The sequence below is a fragment of the Cibotium barometz genome, chromosome 10, assembly GCF_041138505.1.
Source record: "Cibotium barometz isolate CiBa-2024 chromosome 10, ASM4113850v1, whole genome shotgun sequence".
Taxonomy (NCBI): domain Eukaryota; kingdom Viridiplantae; phylum Streptophyta; class Polypodiopsida; order Cyatheales; family Cibotiaceae; genus Cibotium; species Cibotium barometz.
In genome coordinates, this window is record NC_141055.1 from 60,621,613 (window position 1) to 60,640,384 (window position 18,772).

The window sequence follows — 18,772 nt, forward strand, 5'->3', positions numbered from 1 at the left end:
AGCAGACTGATCATACTGAAAAGGTGGCAACCGCTCAATGTCTATACCATGATGTGAGAACCACTGTAGCATCTGTGCATACCAAGATCCAGTGTGTCCAGCCTCGGCCAGCTGTCTGGATGCCTCAAAAGCTCGGCGGGATAATCTCTCCATGGGAATCTCCCTCATCCTGTACATAAAGGAGATTGTCTGGAACAATGCCTCCACTGCCATAGGTGGTGCAGCAAACTCAGCTCGAACAATGTCGTGCGGGACGGCGGATGGTTTGCTGCGTATCATCCTCGAGAGCATCAAGATCTGTGGTCTCTCCAGCTGTACCCATGTTGAGGCTGCAAGCCCTCGTGCCCAAACAGCTGCTGCATACATCAAGGCTGGTGTCACTAATGTATCAAAGAGCCACCCTTTCGTGCGGGGTTCCTGAAAATGTGCCTGATAACAATGACGCTCAAGGCCAGCAAGAGCTGCATACCCTCGGGTCACTCTGTCTCGGATTGCCTGAGCCATGGAGAAGCGTCCAGCTGAGCTAGTAAATGTGATGCCAAGGTAAACATAAGAGCTCACCACCTCGACCCGCCCTCCTGCTAATGTGAGAGTAGTGTGGCTCGTGACTGCGGGTGAGGTGTGGAAGATCATAACCTTGGTTTTCCCAAGGTTCACTGTGAGCCCCTGCTGTGCGCAGAAGTCATCAAGAGCCACAAGGTGTCTTTGAAGCCCAACCTGCGTGTCGCGGATACCAAGATGATGTCATCAGCATAAAGCATAACATGGACAGTAATACCTGATAGCTCAACCCCAGAGCCTCCTCCCTGTGTGATGTAATCGACCACCTCATCAATATAGAGCCCAAAGAGCGTGGGGGAGAGCGAGCACCCCTGCTTCACACCAACGGTGCTAGCAACTGTGTCGGACAAGCCTCCTGGGCATCGGACTCTCCCAAAGACCTGCTCATATAGCCTGTATATGCCCCACATCATGTCTGAAGGTATGCCTAGTGTCTGTAGTCGCCGAAAGAGGCGCTCTCTGGGCACAGTATCAAATGCCTTGCGGAAATCCACAAAGCAACAATAGAGCCGTTGCCTCCGTGCCTTGGCTTGATCAATCAAGCACCTCAATGTAAAAATGTGGTCGATGGTCGAGAAGGCTCGACGGAAGCCTGCCTGGCCTGCTCCTCTCAATCCCCCAACCTCTGCATGAGTGCTCAGCTCTGCCTCCAAAACTGCCCCGTATAGTTTGGCCAATATATGGCCAATCATGATGGTCCTGTAGTTCCCGGGGTCTAGTACATCTCCCGCTTTATGGATCGGCACAATAGTGTGCATCGTCCACTCAGCCGGAAACCCCTCTGACAGAGCTCTGTTGAAGAGATGAGCAAAAAATGGTGCCAATGTATCAATAGCATAGATGAGATGCATGGGAGACGTCCAGTCAGAGTACTCACCATGGAGGACATTGAGGATATCCGCCATCGACCGATGAGAGACAGATGTGTATGATGCTTACCTATGTTGCTGGAGTTTTCCTCCCAGATGTTATCCATTAGGAGCTCCTAGTACCATACTTTTCCTCATAGTTGTTTCAGTTTCAATTAGTTGTTTAGTTGTTTTTAGCTTTCCTTACACAGACATTGTATCAGATCCACCAATTGTTGTAACCTTTTTGGTCTCATAGGTCATTTTGGCCTTCTGAAGACGTTAATATATCATTTCAGTTTCCGTTAGTTGTTTAGTTGTTTTTAGCTTTCCTTACACAGACATTGTATCAGATCCACCAATTGTTGTAACCTTTTTGGTCTCATAGGTCATTTTGGCCTTTTGAAGACGTTAATATATCATTTCATTTCATTTCATTCTCTCTCTCTCTCTCTCTCTCTCTCTCTCTCTCTCTCTCTCACGACGCCAAAGGTATTACGGGCATTCAGACAGAGACACCTCGGGGGGGACCCTCCATTGTCGCCTACGGATCGCGGGCTCTCGAGGGACCAGATTATCCACTTGATCCAGGGAGGAGAGGTGGAGAGGCACGACAACTTCTACTATTATGGTGCACCTAACGAGGGGGCCCAGCCCTCATGAGTACCTATATGGCATGACATGCTTCTCATGATGTACACTTATAGCATGCTGCATAGCTTTTTTATTTTCATTTCAGTTTCAGTTCTAGTTTCACACATTTCAATTTCATTATGCTTTTCGATGAGGCTCCCAAGCGCATCGACTTATGTATTCATGTATGTTCGACATGTGTCTCATGGACCCGTTATGGTCCTTCTTTGAAGACAATAATAAAATTTCATTTCTCTCTCTCTCTGCGTGAAGCTGCGACCCCCCCCCCCTTTCCCCTCTATTCACGCTGCGCGCTGGTGGCCCTTGTTGCACACCTGCTGCTTTTTGCCACATTGTGTGCTGGTGACCCTGCGCACCTGTTGCCTTACGCACTGCACCCCTGCTGTCCACCTACGCGTTGTGCCCCTTCAGCGCTGCTGACCGTGCTGAGCCTCTCCACCTTCTTTTTGCCGCAATGCGCCCCTGTTGTGCACACACGCTGTGCGCACCGGTGACCCTGCGCACCTGCTGTGCACCTACAAACTACTGAATGTGCTGAGCCTCTCCTGTTCCCACCAACCCTAGCTCAGGCCCCCAAGGCAGCAACTAGGGTGAAATATGAATCAACAGGAGCTGGAGCCATACAACAAGACAATGGAGGACAACACCATGAAATTGTCGGGAAAACGGAAGAAGGTGCTGGACAGGGTCCAGAACCAACATGAAAAACAGTCAGAAGGCCACCGCAAGGAGATACAGGGCAAGAACAACAAGATTGAAGAATTGGCAGCACAGGTGAACCTCCAGGAGGAGGTGATTCAGATGTTGAAGAGACCCAGCTGCAACAATAGGCAATGCCGGAGCCTGCCCCACTGATAGGGGAACTCCGGGCAGAAATGGAAGCCTTAGAGGCTGCAGTCAAGGACCATAGAGTGGAGGAAGGGGAATGGAATATTCAGGACAGACTTGGAGCAGTTGAAGGCTGCGAGTGATAAGCTGTGGGAAGAACTGCAGACCACTAAGAAAAATTGGGTGGAGGTGGTGAAGAACTGCAGACCACTAAGAAACATTGGGTGGAGGTGGTGAAGAAGCAAAAACCCCCACAAAGCATCATACATGAGACTCTCAAGGAGGAGAAAAGCAGGAATGATAGGGCCCTCCATGTGCGAGTGCGGGGGCTTCCCCCAAGGAGGATGCCATGATGCTTTGGCAAATGCTAGGAGTGGACGGGATCGCACCCCCCCCCCCCCCCCCCCCTTTGTAGATACATTAAGGGCCAGCAAGGATATGACATGAGAGCAGCCCCTCTTCATTAGATTCCCTGATGCCACTAGCAGACTGGCCTTCTTAGACAGGGGGCTGCCCTCAAGGGCACACAGGTGTAGATGGGAAATGATCTCACCCCAGCACAAGTGGCACACCAACGTGAGGCGATGGTGACGGTTCGAGCAGGTAAATGGGCTATCTACAGAGATGGTAGGGTCATTATCCTTGAGCGCCATCCCAAATAGGGACGTAGGGTGTATGACACCAAACACCTGAGGTTAGCAGTATGGAACTGCAATGGCATGCTGTGGTGGAATCCATGAGGCTTGAGAAAGATTCTCACAGGTAGGGATGTCATTTTCTATACAGAGACTCATTAGAGCCTTGAGAGGGGCTTACCATACATAGCCGGGTAAGAGTGGGGGTCAGCTTTCGGAGGCGAGACCCACACATCAGGAGGAATATATGGCTCTGGTGGGGTAGTTGTCCTTTTTAGATCCCATCTTCGAGAGATTCTCAGCATCGTCCAAAAGGACGAGGATGCACGGTATCTTTAGGTGCGGTAGGTGCGGCTACAACATAGAAGTGACATAGTCATCCACATTGCTGTGTGTTATTTTGCACCACGCCACTCCCCTTACACCACACAGCATGGCCAGTCACCGTACTTACCATTATATGGGGATATTATGGAGTTCTAACAGTTGGGGGAAGTCCTCCTGCTCAAGGATTTCAACGCCACGACGGGAAGTTAGCAAGTCCCACTACTCGATCCGCACGACCCTATCAAACTATAGGAGCTAGACATCACTGACATAGGGTTGCACATATCATCACAGGGCCACGAGGAAGTCACGCTCTATGGGATATATTTCTTAGAGCTGGGAGCTACACATGGTCTCGTTATCTATAACGGGATGTAACGATGGCTCTCCTCTGACACCCTCACCCCCTTCCCTCACTCAGGAGGTACTAGCATCGTGGACTACCTTATGTGATCTCTGGCTTTGGCACACCTCCCCGACTTCTCCATCCCTCTACCCCCCTTTGAAGCTGACCATGCCTACCTCTCTTTCACTCTTATCTGCACACCACCCATCCCTCCGTCACCACCCCCCATCTCACATTACACCCAGGTCCTTTTTGATCACGACCTTGACCTTGTTTACTCCAACCACATCTAGCGCCAGCTCCAGGATGTGGAACCTGTGACTTGCGACGGGTGCCCGGGGGACTAGGGCCTTTGACACACTTGTTGATACCATCAATGCATATTAAAACATTTAAACATGGCCACAACCTTAACATATATCCATCATCATCACTTTGCATGAAACATAAAAGCTAGACAAAACATCCACAAATGCTGAAAGTGGAGCTTGCACATGCGACACCGCATAGAGGCCGGAATGGGCCGACCCCCCCCCCCCCCCCCCCCCCCTTGGAGTATTTTATTACCCAAGGAGAATAATATCATGTACAAGCTTTGAGGGCCTTACTCTCCCCACGGGAGATGCTGGATTATCCATATACAAATGCCATAACACAGCCCAACACGAGGCAACCAAGCCGGAACATAGGTTGTAGAAATGCCGAGCCAACAACATAATCCATATACCTCCGTGTGGATACTGATTCTTCCCCAAAAACCACGGGTCTTCATGTAATAGAGCTGGTACAACAGGTTCAGCTCCCCATTCAGCCGGTACAATAGATACAGTGGCTGGTACAGTAGGTACAATGGCTGGTACAGCTGGTACAAGGGCTGGTACAGCCAGAACAGTGGCTGATACAGTAGGTACAGTGGCTGGTACAGCTGGTACAATGGTTGGTATAGTAGGTACAACAATTACAATGGCTGGTACAACAGGTACAAAGGCTGGTACAACAAGTACAATGGCTAGAAATCATAATAAATGATTAAATACCCTTGCCTTCAGTATTTCTTCTCGATGGAAGCCTCCAAAACAATCCCCAACAGCCGGTATTCTTCATGGGCAGCCTTCAAGTGAGAGAGAAAGAGAGTAGCCATCATTAGGGCAGCTTGTAACAGTGGTAGAAACTAGTGTGCAGCAAGAGAGCCTCCATTAATGAAGAGAGAGGGCTCCAATTTATAAATTTGGGCCTCTCATGAGCTAAAATGGCAAGAGAAGGCTACAATGACAAGTGGAGAGCCACACAATAGTTGAAGTGACAAGTGTGAGGCTGCTTGTCTCACTTTGATCCATTTTCTAACAAGTGTTAGGCCACTTGTCTCACTTTGGTACACTTTCTTGCCACATGTCCCAATCTAAAAGATGGGTCCTTCCATAATCTTTACCTCTAAAAATATCCCAACTAGTAGACATTCTGTCATAGGCACTTTGCCAACTCTTGGTATCTGCTCAATTCCAGATGTAATGACGCGAACAGAATTTCCATCGGAGTCGGGCCAAAAATAGCAACTCTCCTAAATTTTAGGAGTGTGGTCCTTTGAATTCTAGGATAATCCCCAATTCCCAAAGCTTGTACTTTCCAAATATTTAGACATCCTAGAGTCCACCAGACTCCTTTCATACTGGGAAATGTCCAGGCTGGTGACAGAACCTACTATCCCCCTACCCACATGGCACCCCCACATCATAGCTCACAACCATACTCCACACATCCGCCACCATTTCTTTCATTTGCACGCGGTGTTCTACCGCCAAGCCACCTTGCAGTTCCATGCCCCATAACTATTGGTATGATGACAAATGCCGGCCAGACAGTCCCGTCTTCAGCATGAGGTACGGATTGGGCAAATCACGAAGTGCCAAGAGCAAAGGATTTCTCAATGGCTCGCCCAACCCAAGAAATGGGAGTTCTACGCTCAGAAAGAGGATGAGTTATACCAACTTTTCTTAGGGCTGAACTGCAAAGAGGCCTGGAGGAAACTCCGAGAACATTGCCCCCTCACACCTATCACCTGCGCGGACACATGGAACTCCTACGCACGCTCGCTCTATCATATCCCCCATCAGCCACCCCTACCCCCACCACCAGATCCCCGTCCCACCACCTCCAATTTCTTCACAAGGTGCATGGTCCTCAAGGCCGTTCGTAGACTACGTAATGGGCGAACGCAAGATCATGAGGGACTCACTGCCGAGTACATCTCGCATACCGATGATACCCTACCGCCCCTACTAGCCTACATGTTCAATAGAGCCCTTTGTGAAGGATTTCCACCCTCTTGGTCCACCAACACCATCACCCCCATCCTCGCAGATCCACTTGATCCTGGTAATTACACGACGATCATGATTGGCCACACATTGGCCAAACTCTGGATAAGTGCTAGAGACGGAGCACAGTTCATTTGCAGAGAGCCAGGGATGCAAAGCCTCAGGACATGCTAGCTTGTGGAGGAGCTACTCTACCCTTGACCACATCTTCACCCTCCGTGCCATCACCGAGGAGGGTAGATCAGGACATTAGAGGATTTACTATTGCTTTGTGGATTTCCGCAAAGCTTTTGATACTGTTCCCCGACCCCGCCTCCTACATCGTATACAAGCGATAGGAGTCCCATCTGACATGGTTTGGAGAATCATTGCCCTCTATGACTCTGTCACCGGACAAGCGAGAGCCCCAGGAGGTACATCACAAGAGATTTCCACCACTATTGGGGTGAAACCGGGTTGCCCTCTATCGCCCACTCTTTTCGGCCTCTACATTGATGAGATCTAGAGCTTCACTGACGGATTAGGCAGGGCTGATCCCACATTGGCAGGCATATTGATTATGTAGATGACATTGTCCTCCTCTCAGACTCAACCGAGGGGCTTCAGAGAGAGTTGGATGCCTTACAGGACTTCTGCACTCAGCGGGACCTCTCTGTTAACCTTGGTAAAACCAAGGTAATAATCTTCAATACTTCTCCCCCCTTCACATCTAGATTGAGCTTCACATATAGAGGGGATCCTATGGAGATTGTCTCATCCTATGTCTACCTTGGTGTCACTTTCAGTGGCCCACGCTTCACCATGCTTCCCGCAGCACATGCCAGAGTGACACGGGGATATATGCAGCCTTGAGCTTACTTGAGCGACAGTGCCTCCAGGCACACTTCCAGGACCCGGGAACGAAGGGTTGGCTTTTTGACACCCTCGTCACACCTGTCTTGATGTAAGGAGCATCCTTTTGGGGACCAGATTTATCTGATGAGGATTGGCAGCGACTTGAGAGGCCCCAGGTCATGATGTTCTCCCGTATGATTCATAGCAAACCATCACATCCACACCAAATTATCCAGGCCGAGTTTGCTACAGCCCCAATGGTAGTGGATGCACTCTTCTAGACAGTCACATACCTCCTCCGCATCACTCACATTGATTCCCACAGGTACCCAAGGCTTGCCTTGGAGTCCTCAAGACAACTAGCACTTGAGGGCCACTCTAGAGTATGGTATGCATTAGTTTCCACTTGGTTCTCAGTATATGGGCTCCGCATGGACCGCCTACCCCCTCTTCAGTAGAGTTTGGACTCCCCTTTTCTCCGGCTCTCTCAGAGGATACCAACCAGGTTATCCGATTAGATCTTCTCAGCCTTTACACCCATTGCACATGGATCACACCTCCGGAGCTCCCAACGAAGATGAACTTTTACAGACATCACTTCCTCACGCTCACTGAGGTTGGATTCATCCAGCAGCTGGGCTACTTGAGTGTTCACATGTCCCATGCCATGCGGATTGCGATTGGCCAGATACGGGTTTCATCCCACCGCCTGAGAGTGGAGACAGGTAGAGCTGAGTGCATCTTTAGAGCCGGGAAGCTCATACGGAGACCCAGAGAGGAGAGGATCTACCAATTATTCCCTACAGAGGTTGAGACAGAGGAGCATTACATATGCCGCTGCCCAGTATACTATGAGATTCACGGGAGGTTTCACTGTCAGTTTCGTGAGGGATTTGGTCCACTCTCTAGGATCAATAACTTCCCGGACCAACATTGCCTAGGGCTCTTCCTATTGGAGCTCCGCAAACACAGGGACACTTTCTTGAGAGAGCTGCCGCTCCACGCATCCTACCCCCACCCTTGCCAACCAACCATCACCAGTTTTCTCCGGACCCAGGAGGTGGAGGACACCGATATAGTGGATCTTGTGGACCCTCCTAGAGCTACTCTGGACCTACCTCGCCTGAAAGGACCTACCTTGGACCGGGCCTCCGCACTCAAGCGTGCTTGACACCCCCGGCCCCCCGGCCGTCAGCCACGATCCCCTCATCAGCTCCAGATCCAAGACATGCTCCACCGCCATCGAGCTACCTTTCCATTGAGGAGGACAAGCACCGCAAGCAAAAGGCCCTCAATGTAAGGATCACAGGGCTGAAGGTAGAAGGCTCACTGTTGGAGGATGGTGTGGCGAGGTCTCGATTTGACTTGCGACAAATGTGCATTCGCAAGTCAGGGAACATGCATGGCCAGATCCTTGTTTGACTTGCAAACATGCGTTCACAAGTCAGGGAATGTGTGTGGCGATATGCGAAAGTGCGTTCAGATGACATGGGTATGTGCGTGACTGTCTTTTGCTGAGTAGGTACGTACATCAATCTGATAGCTCTACTGCAGTGGGTGGGATTTTTGGCCACGTGGTGGTTCAGATTTTAGCTGTTTTTAGCATTATTGCCGTTTATGAAAAGAATATTTTATAAGCCAATGGGCCTACCAATGTGATCCATGTGTTATGTGTGTATATACCCATTAGATCACCATGTTCATGTCCTCATGTGTAAGCCTAATGTATGGGGAATCTGGATCATACTGAAATGGAGGGAGCCGGTCCATCTATAATCCATGTGCCTGAAACTAGGTGAGTATTGTGCCATACCAAGATGAATGCTATCCTCCGGCTTCTATCTGCTGTGACTGTAGTGCAAGTCGAGGGAGTCAAAGTGGATCCATCTCCCTCACCTTGTGTATATAAGTGGCTGTCTAGAACAAGGCCTCCATCAACATAGGAGCGGCAACAAACTGGGCATGGATGATTTGGTGGGGAACAGCTGGCTTGCTGCGCATCATCCGTGACACCCTTATGCAAACAAATGGGAATATTGAGCGCGCCCCGCCCCCCCCCCCCCCCCCCCCCCCCCCCCCCCTCTCTTCATGGAAGCCTGGCGCATGGGGAAGGACCCTACAAAGGAGAGGCCTCTCTTCCTAAAAATCTTGCAAAAGAGGGCCACACTGAAAGGAACCAAGATCTACCTAGGAGATGACCTCACACCCATGCAGGTGGAGCACAAACAGGCGGGAATGGTACAAGTGATGGAGGCTTGGAAAGCCGGGAAGTGGGCAGTATAAAGAGATGGGCGGGTGATTATCACGGAGCGGCGCTCTACATGACAATGTGCAACCTATGGGACCACACTAGAGATTGCGATATGGAACTGCAATGGAGCTCTGCTGACAGATGCAAGTTTGTTTGAGGACACATTCAGAGGGGATATAGATGGCAGTCCGTCCACAACCCTGTACAGTACGAGGCACTAGAGCCTCGGGAGAAGCGGCCATACTCTACAAGGAGGAGCTCCAGCATGTGATGCAGATGATCAAATGGGATGAGGATGCAAAATTCATACGGGTGAGGATCAAGACACAGAGAGCCCATGACATCTACCTTGCGGTGTGCTACTTTTCCAAATATGCCACCAGTAGGGAGTCCCCACACTTGCCACTATATGATGATATTATGAGATTCTCAAAACTAGGGGATATCCTCCTTGCTGGAGACTTCAATGCCCGTACTGCCAGTGCACAGGCACCCCTCTTCAAGTTAGATGATCCCAAATATCACGAGATACAACATTGTGGGCACGGATCCGGAGCGGACATCACAGGACAAGGTGACCTACACAGACTACGAGGAGTGCTTTCTCACCCTAGCCCAGTGGCCTAGTTCCAACTAATTCACCTGCTACACCTTCAGACATGGTGCCAATACAGTGGACTACTTGATGGGATCTCTCTCCTTGATACCACTCATTTCAGACTTCACCATCTCGCCCCACCCCATTGGTGTGGCAAGTGATCATGCCTACCTAGCCTTCTCCCTCACATGCCAGTACGCTACTCATCCACCTACCTTACCACGCCGTCACCACCCAAGATAACATTTCACTAGGGAGACCTCCTAGGCCTACTCTGATCACATCTTCCACATCATCTCCGACCTCGAACCACACATCCCACTTGATGAGCTTACCGCAGGAGGTTCGCCGGCGGAAACACCCGGCCCGCAGGGACCGTCGCCGCAGACGCCAGCAGGCAGCACAGGCTGGCGGACAGGCTGGTGGACAGGCGACTCCAGCTGGCGTACAGGCACCTACCCGCATTTATGCTCCAGTCAGGGATAGGCGGCCTGCAGGTCCCACCCCGATGGACGAGGATTCAGACTCAATGCCCGTTGTTGAGGCCGATGGTGGAGCCTCTCACGTGGAGACACCACTCCCGCCTCCCCCCCCGGGGGGCCCCGCCCCCTCCTTGGAGCAGTTTCCTGAGGATCCCCGGCCGCTCTCTGCGACCCCCGGTTCCCCTCCCCCCCACCCGGAGAGCACTCTTTCCTCCCCCCTCTCCCCCCCCCGCCCCCCCCTCCCTCCTCCCCCTGCGGCCCCCCCTGACTCCTATCCTCTGGCAGATGCCTTTCCATCCTCCACTCGCTCCCCCCCCTCCTCGCCGCGAGCCCCCATCCCCCCTTCGGCCTCTCCAGGATATTTCGCCAGACCACCCGCTGCCCCGGGGCAGCGCAGCGGGGTAGGCCAAAGTTCAGTCCAGCGGCTGTTTCACCGCCTCTCCGGGCCGGTGGAGATGGCGATCCTAGCTTCGCCCGCCACAGAGTTCTCTCCAGCCTCCCCGGGGGGGCCCCCACGAGTGATGGGGCTTCCAGTGGATTACAGTTTTTTCAGGTGCCTCCAGCTGGATGCTGGCCCATTCGAGACACTGGTCGCGCCCTTGCGAGTCTGCGTGGTGTGCCATCCCTCTCGTTCTCCTTCAGTGGTGAGCAGCATGGTGGCCTTCTCCTTTCCTCTCAGCGTTGCCCCAGACACAACATGGGACTGCAACTCTGTAGAGGAAGTTCTTCGTGACCAGATACTGGAGTTTTCTCACCACTTCAGTGACTTGGGGCTCACGGACTTATTGCAGACCCGACTACACTCAGCCCGCATGAGCCTGTTTGGTATAGGAGATTGGCGGGTGGATCCGGTCCACACATCAGTTGAGGCGGTGCTATTGATTCTCCTCCATGCCGCCCCGAGGGTGCAGCCTACCTTTCGATATTTATATGCAGAGGAGTGGTCTCACGCCTATGCTCTGGACAGGGCGAAGGCGGAGTGGAGCTGGACACAGACTCAGGTCACCCTCTTTCTGGAGAGACTCCGCACCCGGACAGACAGTGACTACTCTCCTTCCAAGCCGGCGCCCAAGACTCACAGAGTGGAGGGCAGATCATCCGGACCGGCTGAGAGGGGTGAGCCAGTGGTGGCTGCTTCACTTGCCACAGCTCATCCATGAGGATCCTCTCATGGAACATCCAGGGTCTCGGTGGACGTCGCTGCTACATTGGTCGGGGCAGACTTCGCCAGGAGATCCAGAGGGCTCTCGTTGGAGGACCCATAGATATCCTCTTCATCCAGGAGCACCACCTTTCTGCCGGGCGTACCCGCACCTGCGGGAAGATCTTGCCAGGCAGGAGTCACACTTTTTGGTCCCCGGCATATGGCCCCCAGGGGAATCAGGGCGGAGTATGCATTTCAGTCAGCGAGCAGCTTCTTTCCGAGGTTGTGGACTCTGGCACCCTGGTTCAGGGTCGCGCGCAGTGGATCATCCTTCGGGTTGGGGAAGATCGCATTGGCTTCCTCAACTTCTACGCCCCTAACGGGGCATCCGGGAGAGCTGAGTTCTGGAGCACCATTAGGCAATCCCTCCCCTTGGCAGACCACTGGTGCCTAGGAGGGGATTGCAACATGCTGGAGGATGCAGAGGACAGGCTGGGGGGCAGCCAGGAGACCATTCATGGGCCAGAGCTCGCTGCCTGGGAGGAGCTTGTGCTACAGGTGAGAGGCCAGGATCCGTGGACTCTCCCGGAGTTTGGCAGGTTGCAGGGGAGTCTCTCTTTCTCGCGCTCGGATAGACGGGCCACAGGAGTTAACCTCTCTCGCATCGATAGGTTCTACATTGATGAGTGGGCTTGTGATAGAGGTGGCACCGTGGGCATTCTTGCAGGCTCCTCGCTTTCAGACCACTTCCCAGTGCTTCTCCAGATTGAGGACCCTACGAGAGGAGAGCGGGGCCAGAGCGTCCGGATTCCAGATTGCCTCATAGAGGAGCCTGAGATCGCGATCAGAGTTGAGCAGGTCTGGCAGGAGCTGCAGTTCAGGAGAGGATCGGCAGCCAGTGATCTTGCCAGTGGCTTGCAGGAGATCAGTCGGATGCTCAGACTGGCTGCCTTGGACCGTCTGGAGGCCTTCAGAGAGCAGGAGAGGAGCCTACGGAGGAGTCTAGCGTTCCTTCAGAGACTACAGGAGAGAGATCCTCTGAGCCCCTGGATCTCAGAGCAGATGGAGACAGCCCGCACTGAGATCAGATCCATCGAGGAGAGGCGGGTGGAGTTTCGATTCCATGCTCGGGCTTCTTTTTGGACTCAAGCTGGAGACAGAGTGACTCGGGATTTCTTTGAGGCGAATGGGCCTCGATTCAGACGAGAGGGTCTCAGGCGGCTTCGCCAGGCTGATGGCCAGGTTGTGGTGGATCCCCCCAGGGTTCGGGCGATAGCCACAGATTTTTACAGGGATCTTCTCTCTGCTGAGCCAGCAGACGACAGGGTGAGAGAGGCTAGGGAGGCGGTCTGGAGCTTCACGAGACCGGTTGTGCCGGTCCATTTGCAGCACTCCCTTCTCTCCCCTTTCTCGGATACGGAACTGGAGGAGGCTCTGCAGGCATTACCTCGGGGCAAATGCCCAGGAGAGGACGGTCTCTCAGTGGCTTTCTTCCAGAGATACTGGGGCCTCCTTCATAGGGGCTTCAGATTGGCACTCCAGGAGATTATGGAGACGGGAGTCATGCCGGACAGCATGGCAGAGGGGTTGATCCACTTGATCCCCAAAGAGGGAGGAGACAGACTGGAGATTAGACAGTGGAGACCGATCACCTTGCTAGGCACGGCCTACAAGGTCCTAGCTAAGGCGATCAGCAGGCGGCTTCAGCCTCACCTTCCGGACATCATCCACTCCACGCAGACAGGCTTCATCCAGGATAGGAGCATTCTGGATAACATTTTCTCTTTCTGGGAGGCTACGGCTTTGGCTAGATTTCGACAGGAGGATCTAGCGGTGCTCCTTCTCGACTTTGAGAAGGCATATGATCGGGTGGACTGGGCCTTTCTGGAAGGCACTATGGAGAGGATGGGCTTCCCCCCTCAGTGGATTCGTGGGGTCTCTGCACTCTACACTTCGGCTCATAGCCAGGTGCTGATACAGGGCGTGTGCGGAGAGAGGTTCCAGCTCTCGCGCTCGGTGCGGCAGGGGTGCCCCTTGGCGCCCTTTCTTTTTCTTTTGTGGCGGAGGCCATGAGCACCTTCTTGACGGCACAGGACACAGGTTTGAGGGGCCTCCAGCTTCCCATCCGCACCTCAGAGGAGCTCCTAGACTCGGAGTTTGCGGACGACACTGCTGTCTATCTTCAGGGAGGTGAGGAGAACCTCCGCCGCTTCGCCTCAGCCATGGACAGGTTTTGCAGAGCTTCGGGCGCTTTGATCAACTGGCACAAGTCGTGTGGGCTGTGGGTCAGTTCTATGCCCCCCCCGACTTGGAGGCCAGTTGATGGTTTTCAGTGGCTGCCCCCCGGCACTACAGTGCGTTATTTGGGATGCTATGTGGGCATTGATATATCTCCGGAGCAGCAGATAGCCCCCCTTCTTCTGAGTATTCGGAAGAAGCTTCTGTATTGGAGTACCGCTCGTTTATCTCTGGCTGGCCGAGTAGTTGTGGCCAACCAGGTTCTGCTCGCTACCATGTGGTACATCACTTCTTGCTGGGCCTTCTCTCGGGCGTGCATTGGCCAGGTGCAGAGGCTCATCAGGAACTTTCTTTGGTCCGGAGGCGACGGGCGACCCGCCAGGGCCAAGGTGGCATGGGCTGTGATCACTCAGCCGAGGGAGAGAGGCGGCCTGGGCATTGTAGATCCTATTTGCCAAAGTCGTGCTTTGCTTGGCAAGTTGGTAGTTCGTGGTCTCCTGCCAGGGGCTGAGCCGTGGAAGGAGTTTCTTGTTTCCAGGATGCTCAGCCGCACTCCTTCTCTTAGCGGCCCCTGGACCCCCAGCATCAGGTGGATCTTTACGGAGCAGCGATCCAGAGGAGTGGGCCTTGGCTTCGAGGAGCGTTTTGCAGCCAGCCTTCTGAGGGCCTGGGCGCATCTGAGGCCGTCCCTTTTCCAGACTCCCCCGGGCACCGATGAGGAACGCTTGCGGCAGCCATTGATCTGGAACCCCTTGATTCGACTTCCCAGTGGCCATATGGTTGGCTCGCGGTCTCACGTGTCATGGGGCCCGTTGAGCTCCGGCCCGGCCCAGTCCCTAGACGACTGGATATGTTTTCAGCAGTTGCCTCCAGAGGTTCAGGAGAGGAGGCTCAGTGGGATGAGGGGCAGAGAGTTGATGAGACAGGACATTGAGGCGGCCATCCCCCGGGAGTGGCGGACCCCAGTACAGGACCCTCCACCTCCACAGTGGATGGGTGTCTTTACTCGGCATGAGATCCTTCTAGCGGTCTGCGGCACAGCGGAGAGCGTCTCCCCACTCACTTTCGAGGTGGGAGAGGGTGGCCAGCTCCAGAGGACACGACTGGATTTGGATGGGCTCCAGGGTTGTATTCTTCAGAGGGTACGGGTGGTCGGCTTTCATCAGAGGCAGTGGTATGTAGACCCCTCACCGGCCTCGATAGGGGAGGACTGCTCTTGGAGATTATGGGCGTGGGACAGCAGGCCTCTTATTCGCCTCCAGTGGGATCCAGGTGAGTGGTTTTGGCGAGATCCCTACTCAGCCCCTACCAGCCCTGCCATCCCCTTCTTTCAGTACAAAGCGAGGCTGGGGCGGCGGATTCAGAGACACAGGATAGCGAGCACCCCGGCAGCGGCCGAGCATTGGCGGCGACAGGGGCTCTCTCCTGCCTTTCTTAGGGACTTCTGGCAGCGCCTTTGGGCCAGTTTTCGGCCCCGGAAGGTGACGCTTTTTCTCTGGCTTACAGCGCATAGAGGATTGGCTGTGGGGGCTTGGCTAGCTTTAGGCAAACACCCAGCGTCCTGCCCTCGGTGCGGCCATGCACAGGAGTCACAGCGGCACTGCTTATGGGATTGCCCACAGGCACAGCAGGTCTGGCAGCGCGCTCTCAGGATGGTTTTTGCAGGCTCACCAGGTGAGATGTTGGTGACGTGGGGTGCGGTGGCTTGGGCCACGGACAGCGGCCCTGCACTTGGATATGAGGACGTCCCTGGCAGTGTGACCATCCAGGTCTCTGACAGGGCGATGGCGGTGGTTCCGACACCAGACTTCTCTTCGGCAGCCTCTCAGGAGGGGGTCGGGCAGAGATGGGAGATGATCAGCAGCATGACGGCTTGGCACATATGGAGAGCCCGATGCAGGGAGGCCATTGACCACCAGGCGACCCCACCGGCGGAGGTCATACAGGCCCTCTGGGTGGACATCATTCACACCTTGAGAGGACACTGGGGGAAACTCCAGGGCGACTCGGATCGCATGAGAGGGCGCCGCAAGGCTTTCCTCCGCACTTGGCAGCCTGGTCCTTTCCTCACCGCCGCGAGGGACGAGGATGTCACTTGGCACTATAGACCGCCAGTTTGGCTTTTCTCACCTCCATCATGTATTACTAGGTAGCCCCCCCCAGAGAGCGGCCAGCCACGGGGGGGAGCTCAGGTGTTCATTGTGTTTTTTACCCCTCCTTGCGAGGTGAGCTTTGTAGCCATATGGCGTTTTCTCATTAACTAATAGAAGGATCGTTTTTCCACAAAAAAAAAAAAAAAAAAAAAAGCCCACTATACTATGAGATCAAGGGGAGGTTCCACTACCTCTTTCGAGAGGGATTTGGATCACTCTCTAGGATCATGGATTTTCCAGACCAAAGAAGCCTGGGGCTCTTTATCCTGGAGCTCCGGAGACATAGGGAATCCCTACTGCGGCCCAGATCAGTTGCACCCACCGGAGGACCAGCACAGAGAGCTCTCACTGACTTCTTCCAAACTAGAGCCCCGAGAGTAGATCCACCCACACCCCCAACCTCCAAGCGAATGCACGAGCCCGACCGAGAGGAGTGACATTAGACAGAGCCACCGAGCTATGCAAAGCCCGACGTCACCAAGGTTATGATCTTCCACACCTCACCCGCAGTCAGGAGCCACACTACTCTCACATTAGCAGGAGGGCGGGTCGAGGTGGTGAGCTATTATGTTTACCTTGGCATCACATTTACTAGCTCAGCTGGACGCTTCTCCATGCCTCAGGCAGTCCGAGACAGAGTGACCCGGGGGTATGCAGCTCTTGCTGGCCTTGAGCGCCAGTGTCATCAGGCACATTTTCACGAACCCCGCACGAAGGGGTGGCTCTTTGATACATTAGTGACACCAGCCTTGATCTATGCAGCAGCGGTTTGGGCACCAGGGCTTGCAGCCTCAACATGGGTACAGCTGGAGAGACCACAAATCTTGATGCTCTCGAGGATGATACGCAGCAAACAATCCGTCCCGTACGACATTGTTCGAGCTGAGTTTGCTGCACCACCTATGGCAGTGGAGGCATTGTTCCAGACGATCTCCTTTATATACAGGATGAGGGAGATGCCCACGGAGAGATTATCCCGCCGAGCTTTTGAGGCATCCAAACAGCTGGCCGAGGCTGGACACACTAGATCTTGGTATGCACACATGCTACACTGGTTCTCACATCATGGGATAGACATTGAGCGGTTGCCACCTTTTCAGTATGATCAGTCTGCTCCACGGGGTTACCTCTCTCTCAATGAGAGGAACAGAGTGATGAGACAAGACATATGGCAGCACTACATATAGGAGACATGGACAGCACCAGAGAGCCCACTACCACCGAAGATGCTGTATTACAGAGACCACTTTATGAGCATCTCAGGGGATGGGTTTATACATCGACCGCGGTACATGGATGTATACATGCCACACAGCTCTCGCGTTGCTATTGGACAGCTACGAGTCTCATCACATCAGCTAGAGATAGAGGCTGGGAGAGCGGCACGGGTTCCCAGAGCTGAGCGGATATGCAGATTGTGCCGCGAGGAGGTGGAGACTGAGGATCACTTTGTATGTAGATGTAGAGCCCACCAGGGGGTCAGAGATAGATATGCAGGATTGTTTGAGGAGCACTCTTCACTACATCAGTTGATGGAGGCCTCACACCAACGACAGCTTGGCAGACTACTACTAGAGCTTCATAGTTCTCGAGAGAGAGTCCTCCAAACACCCTCTCCCACTAGGGGTGGGAGACAGTCCCAGCTCACAGATTTCTTCCAGAGAGCAATGCCAGTGCCAACTGATGTACCACGTGGGGTGACCGCACAGAGAGCAGAGGAATTGAGAGCCAGGAGGAGACCTAGACAGACTGGACATAGAGCACCCCAACTGTGCTTGTAAAGGCTATTGTGCCAAATCTTTGTAATATTGTCGCCACGCCCAATGAGCAACCCAATGTGGACACAGTTATGGGGTTATTGTGTGAACACACCTAGTTGGACATTATTATTAGGATTGGTAGAGTTGGTAGCCAACTCACCAACATAAGCTCTTTGCTATCCAAAATGTTGTTTTGTGCAAGTCTTTTTTCTTGCAAATTGTATCTCTCCTAGTACACTTTTCACACCAATCTTGCATGGTTTTGGAACACTATCTATCCTCTCAAACATGTACTTCAGTATCAATCTGCTCGATATGTGTATCCATTCATCCACCAGAATGCAACATGGCTGTAGCTTTTCATTGTTCAGGGTCACACCTCCCTTTAAATATTTGCCACAAGGAAGCCTGCTCTAATAAACACCCCATAATAAATCAAGGCTTGCAACAAGGGGAGACTTCCCTGCTAAACCTATCCCTAGCTATGTGCCTCGTATGATCCATGTATCTAACACGGTGGCAAGGATTAATGCATATGACAAGGACTCTGATTGTCGTAAAACAATAGATCTCCCCCTAAATCATAGAAGCGGGAAACTCCCGAAACACCCCTCCATAGGCGTTTTTTTTTTTTTTCAGAAAGGAGACTTCTATTAAGTATGAAAAAATTTTACAAAATGGAGATTTCACACCAAGAAAGGTGGAGATCTCAACCAATCAGGAGCCCTGTGCTGCCGATAGGGTCCCGAATGAGAGGACATGAAAAAGATACCAATGTACCACTCTCTCATAAATTGG

The 18,772-nt window shown here is 53.0% G+C and overlaps 1 protein-coding gene across 5 annotated transcripts in view; it reads right to left on the minus strand.

Moving 5' to 3' along the window:
* LOC147635126 (AMP deaminase-like) overlaps window positions 1–18,772 on the minus strand; it is a 142,173-nt gene that overhangs the window by 56,928 nt on the left and 66,473 nt on the right. The gene's annotated exons all lie outside the window — the stretch shown is intronic.